At 39.4% G+C, this 15408-nt stretch overlaps 1 pseudogene; it reads right to left on the reverse strand.

Moving 5' to 3' along the window:
* Nucleotides 1–7832: 7832 nt before the first annotated feature.
* Nucleotides 7833–14711, reverse strand: LOC102701467 (annotated as a pseudogene).
* Nucleotides 14712–15408: the final 697 nt, after the last annotated feature.

Here is a 15408-nt window from a genome sequence, read left to right on the forward strand (position 1 = left end):
CCAGAGTTTTCGTATCCTAAAAATGACCCGGTCCACAAACAATAGCAAAGCAAGACTGTAAAACCGCAAATGCTTATTCAACATCCTTCCTAACGACTTCTTGGGCTTTCGTAAAATATTTTCTCTTATTCCCCTGCAACATCTGAATGCTCTTCACAATTGTTGCCCATAAAGGATAAATACCGTATGCAAGATAATACCCCATGTCATAGTTGTGATGTTTAATGCAATAGTTTCATTTGGAAGCCTCACCTTCAGCTAGCTTTGCAAACAATGGTGACCTTTGAAGAACATTAATATCGTTGTGGGAATCTGGTAAACCAAAGAAAGCACGCCAAATCCATCGGTCATGTAAGGCAACAACTTCTAGAACTATATTAGGTTCCCGAGACTTCACTGCATATTGACCTTGTCATGCAATAGGGCAATTCTTCCACTTCCAGTGAATACAATCAAGAGAGCCCAACATTCTGGGGAATCCTCTAGCTTCCCCAATCGCAAGTAATCTAGCTATCAGTCTTGTTTGGTGATCTTAATTACTCCTCTCCAAAAACTTCATCCATGACAAACCCTTTTTAGACTCTCTATATCAGTAGATCCTCCAATACATACATACTCATCAACTACATCAGCTGCAATTCCATAACTCAACATACTGCTGTAATCTTTTGCATACAAGACAATCCAAGTATACCAGCCGCATTACTTTTATGAACAAAATAGGTATCATGTGCTTCCATTGGATTCATGGCGAGCAAAAAAAGATGACGTCCCTTTCTAAACATGCACATATATTGTCGGTAATAAATCACATGAACTAATATTTGAAACACATACAGGAAAACACATATAATTTACAAACCTACGCCTAAAATAAATAGGGCCATATGTAAGATTTTCAAAGAAGTAGTTATTGTATAGTCTATAATGGCCTTACCATGTCCAGATCAATTACTTGGTGCCCATACACAGAGCCGCCATGCTTTGGTTCATGGTCGCTCATGTCCTGACCATGTACTATCTATACCGCCGACAAAATAAATTTCTCACCACCATCCTATGAAGACTCATCATCTAATAGCTTTTGGATGAGTTGGCTCGGACGACTCATGTCTTTCTCTATTAGTAATTTGATGGGAACCAAAACACACTGGGGACAAAAGAAAGATTGAGCTACAATATTAACTATGAGATCAAGTTAATGTTTCTCTACGATGACATATCCTCAACTCAAATTTTTGACTTTGGGTTCGGCTAGGGTAAATTGGATTAGTGTATTTGGCAAGAGAATTACCTTCTTGATGACATGAATATCTATCACATATGCCCGATATTTTGTTAAATTAAAGTCAACAACAGCACAGATGCTATGGATCTTGTGTGATAAAATAACTCCTCATGGTGCACTGCTAGCTCGTATAAAGAATGGAGGTGCACATCTGTTTTACCTAATCCTAGGGGCGACGATGTTCTGATCATGGCTACAAGTAATGATGACGACGATGGGGAGAAAGTCATAAAGGGGTGGCAACATGAGAAGAACACTCACAGGGCTATGCGTCTAGGAATGATTGTTCCTATGTGGAGCGGCCGTGGTATGACGTATGTCTTATGTTTTTGTTGGTAGTTAATGGTATGGCACACAATTAGTTTAGATTTAGCACATCTCTTGGAGGTGGGGTATTTTTCTATTTCTTCAAAGGGTATCTATAATCTAGATTAAAAACTAATTATAGGGAATTGGATTTTGTAGATATGTTGATGATGCTTTTATATTATGGGATAGAGGGAGTATGTCTTATTGTGCTGCACAAGATGTTAATGATGACACTGCACCTTTTTTTATTCTAAAGCTATCTTACATCAAAATTCTTCTAAGTGCCTGGCAACTATGAATGAGAAATCAAGAGCATTTATAAAATCATACATAGGATTTTGTAGAGCTTCAACAGGTAAAAAGCCATTAAAGTGCAAATGGATTCATAACAAGAATGTAGTTATTTATGGAGTTGAATTTGCAAGATGAAAATCCCGGTTAGTGGTGAAAGGTTTTGACCAAATGGAGTGTATTGAATTCAATAAAGTGCTTTCTTCCATTGTACGTTCCTCTTCCATTCAAATTATGCTTGCTTTTATTTCTTTATAACAAGAATGAAGTTATTTATGTAGTTGAACTTGCAAGATGAAAATCCCGGTTATGGTGAAAGGTTTTGACCAAAGGGAGTGTATTGACTTCAATAAAGTGCTTTCTTCCCTTGTACGTTACTCTTTGTCACACCCGGAGTTTCGTCCTAAGCCTAAATTGTAAAAAGAAATCCGTAAATAACAATTGGCTTAATTAACTCAGGAAAAATCCCTCTAAAAGGAATTAATTCACTTAAATCGAGGCTCGCAAATCGACTAACAGGATTTAAATTCAAATTGCAGAAGTATAAAATTTGGCCAAACAAATTAATTTAAAACTCGGCAAAAGTGGGGTTTTCCTTTTTCCCTCCTTTTTCCTTTCTTTTTCCCTTCCTTCTCAAATTGGGCCGAAGTCCAATTTTCCTCCCTCTCTCTTTTTCCTTTTTCTTTTTCTTTTTCTTTCTTTCTCAAATTGGACAGGATTTCCCGCCGCTCGCCAGTCGCCGTCGCCGCTGTTCTGCCGGGTTGCGCCCGTGCGTCGCCGCCCCGGCCGTCGTCGCCGTCGCGCTGTCGCCTCTCGCCGGTCGTCGCCGTCGCGCCGTCGCCGTCGCGTTGCCGTCGCCGTGCGCCGCCGTCGCCGTGCGCCGCCGCCGCCGCGTCGCCCGCCGCTCCCGCCGGTCGCCGCCGTCCGCCCGACCGCGCGTTCGGTCCCCATCTCTCTGTTCCCTCTCGCTGACGAGTGGGTCCCACTCGTCAGTCGCTCCCCGCGCCCGCCTTCTCTCTCTCCTCCCGGGCCCAGCTGTCAGCGCCTCTCTCCCTCTCTCTCTCACCGACAGGTGGTCCCCACCTGTCAGCCGTCAGTACCTCTCTCCTCGCTGACGTCAGCAGCCCCATTAATTGCGCAATAATTGATTTAGGACTTTTCTGTTTAGTTAAAAAACCCAGAAAACTTCTAAAATTCATAAGTAATTCATCTAGTCTCCGTTTAGGTCCATTCAAATTTCATTAAATTCATAAAATTATCAAGAATCCATTAAAAATAGTTTCTTTTGCTGTTTCAGTAGAGTTTGTGCCTGTTTTATTTATTTTTGTGCTTTGTCGCTTAGATTCGGACCCCGCCGAAGAGCCGGTTTACTTCGAGATCGTCGCCGAAGTTCCCCAAGGGCCAGAGCAAGGCAAGTGACACTCATCCTTGAACATATTGAACCCATTATTGCAAATTCCCCGCTTTTTGACTTCAAATATGCATTGTTTTAATCAAAGTACTTACTTTATGCTATTTTCGGGTAAACCTTATGAGTATGTCGTTGTTTATCCAACTTTGTTCGTTGCTGGACCAGGGGTAACTTGATTAGAGTCAGGCCTAGGTTAATGCTTAGCCATGCTTAGAACAAATAGCTCATGGGATCACATATAATTATGCTTAGTTCTGAATAGCCAAGATAGTGATTCACTACCCGGTTCGGGTTAATGTCAACTAAAATATTGAGAATGGTGGGCTATGGGTGCATGGTTTTGAGAGTCGCACCCATGGCGATTAAGGACCGGTTCACGGGAAACCCTGGAAGTCGTTAAGTGCTAACCACATGCTGAAATGGGTAAGGTGGGATTTGGAGCATGACTTCGAACTATTTGACGTACCCAGGCAAGGGTAGGCGTGATGGAGTATGGACGGGCAATCGTGGTATAACGAAAGCTTCTCCTGCTTCCGGATCTACCGAGGCACAAGAGGGGACTGCCCGACTTGGTGTAAAGGAGGGGGTGAAACCTGAAGTGTGGTACGATTAAATAGGGAGGGTTGTGTAACGGGTCCTATCACGGTCTCCTTTCCGGTATGCCGTGGTGGTATGTCGGCGCACGTTCAAGTGTAGTGGAGTCGTGTCTTGTGGGTACAGTAGTACACCTCTGATCAGAGTATAAACTATTCGAATAGCCGTGCCCACGGTTACGGGCGAACTCCCAGCTTCACTGTGATTAGTGAACCCTAATAACTTGAGTAAATTGGTTATCACTTGGGACTACTGCAACATGGTGTAACGTTGAGTAGTGGTTGGGCCTGTTGCAACGTGGTGTAACGTTGGACAGTGTTGTGGTATTTTACAACTGTTTACCTATTTATGCTTTACTGTATTTAAATTACCTTTATTCTTTCAATCTCTGTTATTTATTTAAACTGCTGCTTTGTCGTAACTAACCCTAGCCCGTCCTTGTTAACCCCTATGCATCATTTATTTTCCCCCTTGTGTGTGTTACTTGTTGAGTACGGTGGTTTGTACTCAGCCTTGCTTAACTTTCCCAACCCAGAGCTAGAAGCAGAGTCCGATGGAGGTGCCTCTCAGGAGTGAGCTGTTCCGCCGTCGAAGTGTTGCCTGTGGACTGGAGCCGTACCCGCTGGAGCTAGTCTACCCCTTTGATTTTTCTTTCCGCTGCATTTTCGCTAGAATAAGTGTAATTTTCAGTTGTTTCTAAGAACGATGGTTATGTAATCAACATTGTCTTTTTGTGTACCCTGGCTGGTCCTGGACAGGGATTTAACACACAATTAAGTTCAGAAATTCGTGTGAGGAATTTCTGGGCGTGACACTCTTCCATTCAAATTATGCTTGCTTTTATTTCTTTATTTGACTTAGATATAGAGCAACTTGATCTTAAAACTAATTTCTAGCATGGAGATTTAGACTATGATAATTTTGTGACACAACCCAGTTGTGTTATTACTACAAAAGAGCATTTAAATTTTCACTTGAAGAAATCTATTTATGGTTTGAAACAAGTTCCTAGGTAGTTGTAGAAAAGGTCCAATTCTTTGTGATTGCATAACCATATTTTCGTAGCAATTATGATAGAAGTGTTTATTCTGAGCAACTTCTCAATAGATATGTTGTCTATTTGTTGCTTTATGTGGATGATATGCTCTTTGCTTTTCATGACAAGTCACGGATGGATTTGTTTAAGATTCAACTTATTCATGAATTTAGAATCAATGATCTTGGTCCCGTGAAAAAAAAATTCTTGGCATGGAAATTGAGTGTGACCATAAGGCTGGTAAACGTGTTCTAACTTAGAAAAGTTATATTGCGAAGATACTTGAGAGATTTAATCTTGATAATTCCAATCCTATTTTTATACCTTTCGCTTCACATTTCAAATTATCTTCAAGTTAGTGTCCTGTTAATGAAGATGATAAAGACTATATGTCATGTTTTCCTTGCGCAAGAGTCATTAGCAATCTTATATATACTATGATTTACACTCGATTAGATTTGGCTCTTGTAGTTCGTGTGGATAGCAGATTTACGCATAATCGTGCCAAAGCAGATTGGAATGCAGATAAGTGGATTCTCTGTTATTTGAAAGTTATTTCTAATTTTGGATTGGTGTTTTATAAGAATAAAGCAAAGACAAATAATATTGTTGGGCTTCTTGATTCTCATTATGTTGGGGATCTTGATAAAAGAGGGTATATTTCTGAATATATCTTTTCTTGATGTGGTTCAAGCTTCACCTTAGTCTAACACTGCCCTTTTCACCACTAAAGTATAGTATATTCCAACTACTTAAGGTGTGGAGAAAGCTATTTGGTTATGGGGTTTTTCTAAACTTGGAATTCAACAGGATGTCAATACTATTAATTACGATAGCCATAGTGCTACTTGTTAACCAAGAATGATATGTTTGATGTCAAAACCAAGAACATTCGTATCAAGCACCATTTTATTTGTAATTTTGTTGCTTAAAGGCTAGTAATTATGCGTAAGATACATACCGATGGTAATCCCGTAGATATGCTCACGGAGTCATTTTCTAACACTAAGTTCAAGCGTTGTTTGGACTTAGTGGGTGGTTACGGTGCTTCGCAACTCTTTAGGGTTTCGGAAACATTTTTTTGTATCATATCCCTTCTTTCTATAAAGTTCATGCCCATCATGCTCAAAAAAAAGTTCATGCCCACTAAATATAGTTAATGATAATTTTCTCTTCTCTCATGAAGCCACATCACCTCAATTATTTTTAGCCTTAGGATGGTACATCAAGGGTGTAAATTGCATTTCTTCATATCACATCAATCGTTTTTAGCCTTTGGATGATTCATCAAGAGTGTAAATTGCATCTCTTCTCCCAAAAGACACACCATACAACCCAATATTCTTATGGATAATTGATAAAAGACACAAAAATAAATTCATCAAGAGTGTAAATTGCATTTCTTCCCCCAAAAGGCATACCATACAACCAATCATTTATAACTTATGGATAATTGGTAAGGCACAAAAATAAATAAACACATAAAAAATCATATAGTAGGTAACAAAAAAATTTAAAACTCATATCTGTTATATTATCACACAGTTCTCCCACAACAATGCGCGGGTATCCATCTAGTAACTATAGGGGTTCCGACTCGAGGGAAGGTTCATTCGATTATGACTCCAATACTAGTACTAGTTCAATACCAGTGATATTCTAATTTATGCCTCTAAATATAGGCCACGGTAACCCACTGTCGTTATTATTGATTTTGTCCCCTATGGTTTTTTCCTTCCCTTCCTTGGAGGGTTTTTTCATGTTATATCTATGTCTGTGCTTTATTTTTTCAGACATCTCGTCTCATTGTCTCGGCTAACCATCATTTAAGCCTTGAAGTATCTGCGCACCATGTTATTTACTCTAATGTATGCTTTTGTCCAAGAATTAACTATATTTTACTAATAATGGGAATTTTATGATTTTAATTTTATTGCAAAATTTATATTTGGAGAAAAAAACTTTGTAAATTTGATAAAATTCGTTTGGATTGTATAAAAAATTTAGATAAAAGATAGGAAGATATACATCCCATACCTGCATTTCTGCATTTTTCATATAGTATATCCAAATATTCATGTGTTCAAATGGAACATATAATGTGTTTTGTAAGTAGTGAATTGGCATCTCTCAGCATACCATAATCTTCTAATCTTGGTATGCATACAATATCATTCTAATATTTCGTCATGAAAATTACAATATCTAATATAAGTCAAACTAAGTGCATGCGTATATTTTGTTTACAAAATTAATATCTAAACCTATTGCCCGTTTTATTGGCTTTATTACTTATATTCTAGATCCTATCGTTTAACCTTATGAAATATAATATAAAAGATGAAATATAATATAAAAAGAAGTCGGAGGAAAGAGAAATAGTGAAAGTTTTTATTCGATCTTCCGACCTAATTTATTTGATTAATGGATCAACAAGCAAACCCCTTTTTATGAAAAAGGAGAGTACTTGTATTGTGTAGGATAAGAAGAGATAACAGTGGTATTTGTTCTCTCACCATTTGTTAACTTCTCTAATGTTCTCTAATCTAGATAAAATGTTTCCATCATATGCATAATTGTAGATGCATTATATTTGATATTCTCATGCACCAAACTTCCTCTCCATTATTATATTACTATTAAGTCTATAACATAGTTAAAAAAATGTCAAACTATTGCAAAGTTATCATCAAATAATACACATATATCATATCTATGTCCACTTATCTTATTTATAATTTTGCAGTGGTAATATTTTATAAACAACTCAGTGATATATATACCAAACTAATTATATATACATGTTAAATATGATGAATAGTATTGGTTTCTTCCAAAATCTCACCCTATATACAACACCAAATAAAAAAATTCAGCTATCAAGTTTGAATCCATCCATAGTCTCTCTATACATAATACTTGTGATGTATTGATAGGTAGTCTGTACGATAGAATGCATTTTGATCTTTCCTGTGAGTTAGTTTCGAAATACATTGCATAAGGTTGATGGGTACAAAGTGTGTGAGAATTAACTGCAGCTCTTCAACTCATAAAACTACCTGAAAATACCTGTATAACTTATCATGAGGATGCTGTTCTCATATAACGCTATTAACTAATTTGGCCCAAACATGTCTTGACAGCCATAAACTCAACATGCTGCACATCACTTGTAGAGCTGTAGCGTGCGACTGTTCAAAAAGTGGATTGTTTTGTCACTTGATCATGTTGCATTTCAAGACAACTTTAGGTACGCTTCAGTTACGGTCACTCCATTTGGGACTCAGCTTGCGTCCTGCTGGCATCTATCAGTTGCTGGACAAAATATTCGACTACAACTCTGACCTGGACAAAGCTATTATGTGAGTGAAACCAACTGATCTCCATAAAGAACAAAGAAAATACATATAAAGTTCTAAAATCTCCCGTGTGGCACACCAGGCAAACTCAACAGCACCGTCCAAACAGAAAGGGTTCTGGCAAAACAATAAATGAGCAAAATAAATATTAAAAACGTGCAGGGATAACCCGGGCGCAATAGCTCAACAGGAAAAGTATTAAAAAAGAAGTAAAATCGCACTATTACTGCAACAGGTAGAGAACCATAAGAGATTGCAAAGATTCAAGCTCTCGACGTGACAGCAAATAGAGGAATGTGCCTGCCTTGCAAGAATTCTGTTGCTAAACCAGGGTACCGTCTCATATTGAACCTGGGGGTCACTTCTCGTTACTTGATATAGTTGGTGTCAGCAAAATGTTAGTAGCAGATTCATTCGAACAGCGACTTTAGCAGACTTGGCTCTCCGTGCATGAAGATCTGGTGATGATCATTGTGCCTTTTCGACCATGTCAAGGAACATGGCCAGAGCCAATTGCGCCTGTTCTGGCGTTCCAGATATCACCATCAGAATGTCACTGGTCTTTGAAGGCGGATAGTGAACACTAATGTCTGCACCAGAGATCTGAATATTCACAAAGCATAATGCTATGAGATTTAGCATGATATTTTAGCTCTGTGAAGTTTATAATACCAAATATAGACCAAAAATGAGCATTGAAACTTCAAGGATGGAATCAAAGAAACTATGAATTTACTCAGTCAAAAAAAAAAACTGCAAACATATAATGTAATAGTTGGGATAGAAATACAGAAAAATAAAAGTGGAAATGACACATAAGGATAACTAAAGCAAATACTTTCCTTGTAATATCAGCAAGCTCCAATCTATGGTCTTCGACAGAGTGTTAGGGGAATAAAGATATTTTGGTTACTGCAGTTACATTCTTGGAGTTTATTATGATCCATCAGGTGCTTATTCACCCAGTTTGGATAGTGAGCTACTAACAGGCTTCACGCGTAATATGCTTCTACACTTTTATTTAGTTTATGTTTTGCTATTTCATCTCATGTCCTTTATTTTTCATAAACTCAAACTTTATGGCTATGTACAGCTTTGACGTAGAGGTTGGAAATGTAACCATTTATCCTGATCTAAATAAATCCCAGTAATTTAGAATTAAGTTAGAGATGGCAGTAGCTTTGAAGTTCTGATTATAGTTACATAATTTCATTTCCTGTCAGTTCTCCGGATTTTCCAAATCAAGAGAAATACGTAAAGCAACACACAGTTAAAATGGCTAGAGTGGAGAACTAGCTATCATTACCAAAGCAGGCAAGTACATCAATTTGAATATAAGCTCGGAATGTAATGTTTAATCATTTATTTTGTAATCCTGGAAAACACCATGTCTTAATTTGTTTGGAAAAATAAACAACTCAGAAACACCAACTATTATTTGAAGTAATTTCTCTAAAATAAGCATATAGGATTACAGAATTCTCCATCAATACCTCTCTAAGCTTAGTGACATTGTTTCCATTATCTCCACAAACAGCAATCTCATAAGTGATCCTAGTAATGATGGCAGTCTTGATTCCTCTGGAAGCAGAAGCCATTGTAATTATAGTTAGTGCCATTTACATGTCACTAAACCATAGCATTAATATATGCACAAACCATTTTGCAAAAAAAAAAAAAAGGAATGCAACATATAGGAATGTAAATTTATAAAACTGGTGGTTTGTTGATCCTTTCTAATTATGAACCCGAAATCTCTTGCGGATTTAAAATCCATTACTTCATCAAGAATGCAATCTCATAAAAATGTATAGAACTATGAACATAATTGGTGGAATTACATAAGTACACTTGATTTGTGCATATATAATACACTGAAATGCTAAATTTTGATCACAAGGACAAGGGTACCAGAACACAGAGAAGATTAGTTTGACACGGGATGTTTGCTGCACAGAACATGAAGCTGGATTCTCACTAATATTTTTGCTACTTAAGTCAACATTCTCACTTCCCCCTAAGGCAGCACGCTCCCACCCAGATGTAGAAACTATTAACATGGGACTAAATTTGAATATGGCAGTTTGGTGTTGTTGGATAATTGCTCAGAAGGGCCAACTGGTGACAAGGGACTAGTAATGCACTTCCATCCAGACATCAACTTGAGACTATAAACGCATTCCCACAAACTAGTAATACATCTGCGACTCTAAACACATTTGCATGATTTATATGTCCCCAGGCAGTAAAATGCACACCCCTCACAATTGTAAACGGCAGGATGCTAGTTGGTCCTTGGGCTCCGAATAGTCAATCTATTATATTAAAAAGCTCCAAATTACACTATCATGAAATAGAAACCCAAGACACTATTGGTTATTTTTTGTACTTCGATATACAATAAAAATTTAAAGTAGCATGCACCGGAGTACAGGATCAGTTGTAATTCACAAAATAATCATAGCCAAAGACAGCTTCTAAAGGTCTCAAGGTATGACTATTACCTCAAAAGTTTAGTTTCCTCCAGACATGTAATTTCATGATTTGAAATATTAATTCCGTTGTCATTCTGCATCCCAGTATTCAAGTTTTTAGTTCCAGAGCCATTTCCATTAACTAGTTTCTGCAACTCATTAATTAATGGGTTGTTGATCTCAGTGCCATTCCCATTGGCAGGTTTCTGCATCCAAATATTTGTTTAGTACTTCCATATAAAAATATTTCATCAGAATTTAGAATACAAGGCTACAAACTGACAAGGGTTGTTCCAGAAGGATTCGAAGAAAGCATATTGTTTCCTTGGTACTTGATTGTACAAATATTTCATCATGTTCTATTCATGAATAAAAGGAGTAACTTCACAAATATTTATTGATGAATAGGACATGATGAAACATTTGTCCAGCAATATGCTTTTTCTAATCCTTGTGGAGCAACCCTAAATATTTACATAAATGTTCACTGTCATCTATTTTAGCACTGAGTTAAACTGAAGTTTCCAAAAAAATCAGTTAGATTGATGAGAAAGGACAACTCAAACATGTCATGGTTTTATAATGAGAGCAAGTTCAACATAGGACAGTTTTGACATAGCACCTAGGCTAGAACTTGGTTGGCACTTGCAACAAAAAAGGACTCTTACAACTCCAATTTTACTTCTGTTCACAGCAGGAACAAATAGAAATTATATAAATATGGTCATATCAGAATTCATTTAAATAGTTTGCACTTCATTGGCATTCCACAACAACTACAGCAATCCTTACAATTTACCAAATGCATAATGTCGAATTAGTTTCAATAACTCAGCGCTATTTAATTTTCTTGTTAGCACCTTCTCAGTCAGCTTTGCTCTTTAAACAAGAGGTACATAAATATGCACATACTGCACACAAATCCAGGAAGGATAAATCTGAATATGGTTTGATAGAAACAGATGAAAAGGTAACCATAATAAGAAAAAGTGTATGTAATAACGTAACCTGAATTTGTGGGGAACCCGGAGATCCCAAGTGGAAGGCATTGATAGAGTTTTGTACTGAGTCAATTTCACTCTGAAAAAGCCCATGATTAACCCTTGACAAATTGTTAGTTGAATACTGACCAGTTGAAGAGATGTTCACATGACTGCTTGTAGTTAATTCATGAATATCCCATGAGGGAACATGACCATCGCTGTAGGTGGTTCTCTTAGAAGAGAAAACATGATTGCGTAGTTTCTCACTAATAAGAGATAAAGCATTTCTGACATTGCTTTGCTCCCCAGTGATCTGTACAAGTTAAACAGCTGTCAAACACACAGTTGGAGTGGAAGGATCAGAAATCAACTGATAATGAATCAAGAGCACGAGAAGTGAAAATTGAAGCAAAGTATGGAGTCTATTTCCTTAAAAAAAAGTATGGAGTCGGTGCCCCTATGAACCAAGTAATCTTTGAAAAAAAATGAAAACAATCAGAAGCTTAAGATTAGATGCATCAGGTTAACCCTAAATACTGGACCCTTCTTCTCACAACTCTATTTAGCACGAAAGCAGAAACATGTACAACAACATTTGTAGTTTTATAATGCTTTTACTCCATAAAAAAGCTTGCCTGCAGAACTAGTTCGTATTGTGAGGCACAAGCTGGAACACCAGTCTCATTGAAAATTTTGATTCTTGTTCTTGTTGACTTTACCATATCCTTGATTATTGCACCACTTGGACCAACTAAACAACCAAATTGCGCTTGGAGAATGAGAACCCTTGCAGAGCATGGCAATGGATTGTTGGACATCGAGTGCATATTGCTATTGCTTTCCACCTTTTGCATTCTGTCAAATATACGAAGTAGTGCATCCTGTACCTTCGAGAATTTCTGTCCTGGGTTCTACATGAGTGAACAGAAAACATAGTTATAATGAATCAAATGCACAAAAATCTCACTAGAATCAAAAGAAAAACAAGAGTTCCTACATTATACATCCATCATAAGAGTTACATTTTTTTGCTATGTACATGAAACAATAAAGCATGGTGCACAAAAACATCTTTGGGAAATTGTTCAAACCTCCATGGCTGAAACTGTTATCGCACGTTCCATGCACCCACGAACAGGGCCACCAACATCAACAGAAGCACCAGAGTTATCTTCAATTGCTTTGACAACCACACCATTCTTCCCAATCAAACCACCAGCAAGACTTACAGGGCAGAGAAGTCTAAATGAAAATTGCTCATGTTCAATTTGTTCAATGTCTGTAGCACGCTGTCTACAATCAATATGAGGAATGCTGGTGTTTGCACACTCAGGTGACACCTCAGAATGCAAACATCCCAGTTCAGGCTCAGGCACTCCTGGGAATGTCTGTGTGAGCATTGGGCTCGTTGAATGAGCAGAAGTTTTTAAGCTGCCAGATGGCCCATCACCTTGAAGACAGCTAGACACAGCAACAAGAGCTCTTCTTACAGTGGTTCTATCTCCTGTTATCTGCAGTTAGATAAAGAAGCAATGAACTATAACTGCAGACTAACATAAATGACATCAAAAATCTTCAGTACATAAAGAAGCAATGAACAATCAGAAATCACTTGGATAAAGTCACTGCTGAAGTGGTTTACAGCTGAGATATGGATGAGCATATTTGTGAAGCATATGATTTATCAGTTTAGCTAGATAACCTAGTCACACACAATCCTTTAATACATGCATAATTTCATATATTCCATATAGTTGCTGAAACAAAACCATACATGCACAGATGCACCATCCCAGATCACAATAAATATACGTCAAATTCATGAAACAAGAACCGAAGAAAAGGACTGAATTCAGGCCAGTAGCACACTAATACTGCATTGGGGAAATACTAAAACACACTTTTCAAAGATAGGATAGACGATTGTTCACCAAGCTCTTACTAGCAAGAACAACCAAGCTCTTAGAATGCATTTATGACAGTACCATTACACAAATAAATCATCATGCATGTCTCCACATGATTGCTCATGGCAACACAATATGCGGTTACTCCTCCCCTAAAAAGTCTCATCCTTTTGCAGAGCAACCCACTATTTTACCCTGAAATGGCAGTAAGATTGCACCTGTAGAACATGTTGCACTCTCTATTTATAAATTCGCCCCCTTTGACGTAAACAAACACGTCGCCACGTCCACACATTGTTTACACTCCTTGGCCAATTGCTGCAGAAACCAACGCACGTCCAAATTTGCGGCGTTCGACAACAGCAACCGAAGCATCCGGGGTACTATTGTACTACATGCTACAGCCAGGGCACTTGAGAGTGGGCATACCTCGACGACCTCCTCGGACGGCTGCGTGTAAGCCGCCGCCTCGCCCTCGTCGCCCAACGCTGCGACGCGTACCTCGGCGCCGGACTCCTCGGCGATCGCCCACAGGATCCCCTTCCCCAAGGCCGCCTCGAGTCGCGCGGCCTCCACCAGCACGAGGCACTTCACGCGCTCCTCCGCAGCCCAAGCCTCGTCGTCGAGGTGGACGACCCCGCCGCTGTCGAGCACGGCGACGAGGGCCTCCTGCGCAGGGGAGAGCTCGAGGGGCTCCCCGGAGGACGAGGAGGCCTCGACGCGGCGGGACGGGGAGGCAGGGCCGAGGACGACGGCGACGCTGGTACCGCCGGCGTCGGCGTTTTCGTCGCTCGGCGAGGCGCCGAGGTGCTCGACGCGGACCTGCAGCGTGGGGAAGCGGCGGCGGAGCGGGGCGATGGCCGCGTAGAGGCACATGGCGTCGGCGTCGGAGAAGGCGCGGGGAAGGAGCAGGCGGAAGACGGCGACCTCGGCGGCATCGGCGTCGACGGCGGCGGGGAATGGGTCCGGAGCTGGCGCGGCGGGGGAGGGGGAGGGGGAGGAGGAGGAGGAGTGGGCGAAAGCTTCGTGCGGGGAGAAGAAGGGTCTGGCTCCGGCCATCTCTCTCGCCGGGGGTGGTGGTGGACGCAGTGGGCAGGTGGGTTTTGCTGTTTTCGGAATGGGTTTTGTAGGGGTGTTTTGGGGATTTTGTAAGGGGTAGGGGCGGCTCCTCTTCTCCTCTCTTTTGGTCTTGTCTTGTTCCTTCCGTTTCAAGGTCATAGAAAGAGAAGGTTCCGGTCTACGCAGTGTACGGAGCAGTGATGTCCTACAGTCACGGGATGGTTTGATCACTTTTTATCTTTAGGCCATTCACTAAGCTCCTAGCAAATGGTCTGGACTCGCCAAGATAAAATATGAAACTAATTAAACAGTTATGGAAGAAATTATGAGACGAATCTTTTAAGAGCAGGTACAATAGCGGACTATAAGCCAGCTATAAGCATATTTTAAAGAGATAAGAGGGGAGAGAGAAGAGGTGGGCTACTAATTTATAGCCAGCTGCACACGGATCCTAAGACACAATGTGTGTATGACATATGGGACCATATACTAATGTTTTGTAGGTAACTATGGTATAAATTGGCTATTAGATTGACTATAGATGAATTGGAGCTAGTAGTTGACTATACTATTGAACTTGCTCTAAACCTAATTAGTGCATGATTAACCATAAGTGCTACAGTAACCCACATGTGCTAATGGTTGATTATTTAGGCTCAAAAGATTCATCTTGTGGTTTCCAGGCGAGCTATAAAAT

This window comes from Oryza brachyantha, chromosome 7, assembly GCF_000231095.2.
Source record: "Oryza brachyantha chromosome 7, ObraRS2, whole genome shotgun sequence".
In the NCBI taxonomy this organism is placed as follows: Eukaryota; Viridiplantae; Streptophyta; class Magnoliopsida; order Poales; family Poaceae; genus Oryza; species Oryza brachyantha.